The sequence below is a fragment of the Amblyomma americanum genome, chromosome 5 (assembly GCF_052857255.1).
Source record: "Amblyomma americanum isolate KBUSLIRL-KWMA chromosome 5, ASM5285725v1, whole genome shotgun sequence".
Classification (NCBI taxonomy): domain Eukaryota; kingdom Metazoa; phylum Arthropoda; class Arachnida; order Ixodida; family Ixodidae; genus Amblyomma; species Amblyomma americanum.
Window position 1 is genome coordinate 143,815,726 of NC_135501.1, and position 4,089 is coordinate 143,819,814.

A 4,089-nucleotide genomic window follows, 5' to 3' on the forward strand; every position below is an offset into this window, starting at 1 on the left:
CTATAGCCGTAAGAAAAGCTAAGTTTAAATTTCTTTTTCGTTATAGTCATTGACACTGTTTGGACTAAGTTAAGAGCCATTTGCCACTTTGAACACCATTCCGCTATCTTGCCAAAATCATTGTTTAAGCTTATTTGATCTTCTCGGCTTTTTATTTCTCTCTATAGTATGAAATCATATGCGAGCAACCTGAGTTTCTCTTCTACCTGGTCAGCAATGTCATTTATGAAGAGAATCAAGAGAACTGAGGATAAAACAGAGCCCTGTGGTACACGGGAATGGACCTGGACAGTATCTCAAGTGTTGTCGCCGAGTTGCGCGAACTGGCGACGGTCGGTTAAATAACTGGCGATCCATTGGACTACTGACCCACCCCGTAATATATGACTCAGCTTCTGTAACAGTTTTGCGTGGCAGACCCGGCAGAAGGCCTTTGAGAAGTCTAAGAAGATGACATCTGTTTGCATTTGGTCGTTAATTGCTTTTCGACAAGTTGTGTAACAGTAGACAGACCACGCTTGAAGCCATGTTGTCGGGGATGGAGAATGTTTTTTGATTCGACAAACTCTGTTATTGATTTCAGGATAATCCGTTCTAAAACTTTGTAGGAAGTGCACGTAAGAGAAATAGGCCTGTAATTTGACTGGCAAGTCTTAACAACTGATTATGAACTGGTATTATTTTTGCAATTTTCGACTCCGCTGGGAGGCAGCGCTCGCTAATGAACTAATTGAATACAAGGCATAGGTACTTACTCATGGGTTCGGCATAACGTTTCAAGAAGACATTTGGAGTTTCGCCCGGACCGCTGCACTTTTTATCACCTAGGTTTAACAACAGAGATAGTACTCCTTCTTCAGTTATGACTGGGGCATCCAGTACACCATATTGTTATATGTTTTCTTACCTAAACGAATCCGTAATACTATTGTCTAGTGAAAATACGGATTGGAAAAATGCGTTCAGCGCAACCGCCAGCTTTTTTTCATCGCAAGATAGCAAAGGGTTTAGAGGGTTTTCTTTGTGACTAATATAGCGCCAGAATTTTTGGGGCGATTCTTTGATAAAGTTGCTAAGAGTTGCTTTACAGAAGTGCTACTTTGCTTCTTTTGTCTTTTCCTTCAGTTCTTTGTTCATTGCATTACCCTTTTGGCAGTAGTCTGAGACCGGGCTTGATTTGTTGGATTTTCTCAACCTTTTAATTCTACGTTTTAAGTGAATTACTTCGCTAGTTATCCATAGATTGTGCTATCTTGTGGTGTTTTTTTATTAGTGAAACAAACGGCCTCATACAGTTCAGTACATTATTTTTCAACTGCTGCCGTATTTCATCGATCTCTACAGAGCATTCTGTGCATAGGTTGTGGAAATCGAGGTATTCGTGTGCAAGTTATGTCATGATAGCTGCATCATCAGCTCTGTTATAGGCATATACACGCTTTGTAGAACCACTCATGCGAAACCGTGCTGGATACGGTAGTGTGCCCACAACGATATTATGATCAGATAAACCATCAAAAATATTCACGCTAACATTTTCCTTAAGAAAATTATCGTCTAGAAAATAAGATTCAGAATAGAGATTGAAGTACCCTGCTCCCAAGTAGCCTTGGAAACAACATGTTAGATTCACAATGAATAAAAAGTTTACCAGAAGATTGTTTATTTCCTTGGACGGGCTTAACAAGTTCCAATTTACGTCTGGAAGGTTGAAGTTTCTTGCAATTATTACAGGGTTTCCCAGCATGTACCGCTGCATATACTCAAGAAGCGGCTCAAGATAGGAAGGATCGGCGTTTTGGGGGTCTGTACACAGTGCCAACGCAGGCAGAGCTCTGACTTAGCTCAACCTTACACCAGACTGCTCCGACGCCTGGAACGTCTGGCATTAGTGTACAGCGTATGCCTTGCCTCAGAAACCGAGCCACTCCCCCACCTCTACTTATACTATCTTTACGAACCATGGCGTAGCCAGGAGGAGCAATTTTATGGCTCTTGATATCTGCGTGCAGCCACGTTTCCATGATCCAAACAATATCAGGGTTTAGAGAAATCAAGATTGCTTCCAGCTGTTCAACTTTGATTACGAGGCAACGCGCATTAACATTGATAACAGTTAGGGGCGTCAACGGCTTCGAGTTGCTCGGGCTCGAGCGTCGTCCTGGCTTTGTTTTTGCAAATTCAATAATGTCGCGTTTTTCTTCCTCCCACGCTTACAAACGCTTGTTTATTTTATTTTATCGTATTTGAGGTAGACCTTATCTTTTTGATCACGATTTACTTTCGTTCGCTCCCAGAGTTTCTTTCTGACTTCTCGCACAGCTTGGAAAAAGCCTTCTTTAATTGAATACCCAGTATGCTTATTCTTAGTGCAGTTTCCCAGTATGTTAGTTTTATCTCGGTAGCCAAGTAATTTCAAGATAACTGGCCTATGCTTTGAATCGTCAGATCCTTCCTTTCGTCCGAGACGATGGATTCTTTCAAAGCCTGCCGTTTTGATTTCTAACTTTTCTTCAAAAATTTTCTCTACAGTGTCCTGCAAGCTTTGGGGTGTCTCATTTTGTTGTTCCTTAATACCATATATTATGAGATTAGGCCTGCGGCTTCTGTTATCCAGATCATCACCTGTTTTCGTCAAGGATACAACCATTTTATCAAGTTTATCAATTCGTTCCACGCATTCCTTGATCTGTTTTTTAACCTTAGTTTTTTTCTGGTTTTTATATATTGAACCCAGTTTTTGGTTGGTTACTGTTTTCTCTTGTTTTGTCTCCTGAATGTCTTTCGCGATCGCTTTCATTTGCTGTTGAATTCTTTTGCCTGTGTGCCCATGATTAGTCCGACGTCCCCCGCCAGTAACAATATAGATCGCAAAGAGACCAACATGTCGCAAAACCATTCAAACAGCGGCAGTGGGCACGACAGCAAAATCAGACAAAGGTTGTTGCTACGAAAGGTTTTTCCGAAGCGTTTTCTCACCTGAATCACAAAAAGGAATGGGTTTGTATCCGGCCCACTGAAAGATTCTCTGCTGAAGCTCTGGCTTATATACCAGTCCACTGACGTCCCGGTCGTAGTCCCTTGGGTTGCCGTTGCTGATAGTGCGATGCTGTTGGGTATGTAGTTGACGCAGTCGCCGTCTGGACCTCGATGAAGACACAAGTCATGTTCCCGGATTCCAGGCGGCCGGAACAGATCCGAGGAAGTGATCGGCCTTAAAGAGGGTCCTGATGATACCAGCAGCAATCCAAGCGACACCTGAATCACAGAAAGAAACGGGTTCCTATACGGCATCTTGGTAGTGCTGCCGCGCCCACTCACCACCAAGCAAATCAATCACGCAATCAACACCAAGCAAAGGCCGTTCTAGACACTACTGAATCCACGGGCCACCTCGGCTGTATTTTGATAGGCTTACATCTTATCTACAATGTAGACACTATATGATAAGATGGGGTGCACTCTATCCAACCTCTATCAGGCGATCATAACGCGCCGACGTCGCAAAATAGTAGTTTTTTTAGTGAGCTTCATTGTTTTTTAAAAAGTAAATGTGTGCTATTGCTCCCATAGTTGGTCAGAAAGGTAGACCAGGACAGTTATGTAGGTAAGGTACAGTTACGCTGCGTTCTGTCCAGGATGAATTGAAAACTACGCCACCAAGGCCGAGAAGAGACGATCACAAAGCATAGCATTAGAAAGTGAGTATCTTGTGATGTGCTCTTTTGCGTACGCCATTTTATTATCGCCTTTACAACAGGTCAAATCAAAAAACACCATGGCTGCTATAATTTGACGCATGGTCTGAACTGTGTATGTGTTGGAATTCCCTGTTCGAATGAAGCAATCTCCACACTACGGAGGTTTATTTCTCCAGACCAAAGCAAACTTTTTCGCAGAGGGATCATATTTTAACGAGTGCACTGTTTACAGTGTCGTCAAAATTGTTAAATCTTTCTTGGACTTCAATTGTATTATACGCAGTCTTTTAACCATCTGAAATTCATGTACCATCACTCCGGTCTGAAAAATTTCTAGGATATTGATGGTCTTAGTCAATTCATTTTATTTTTAGGCCAAAACACCAAG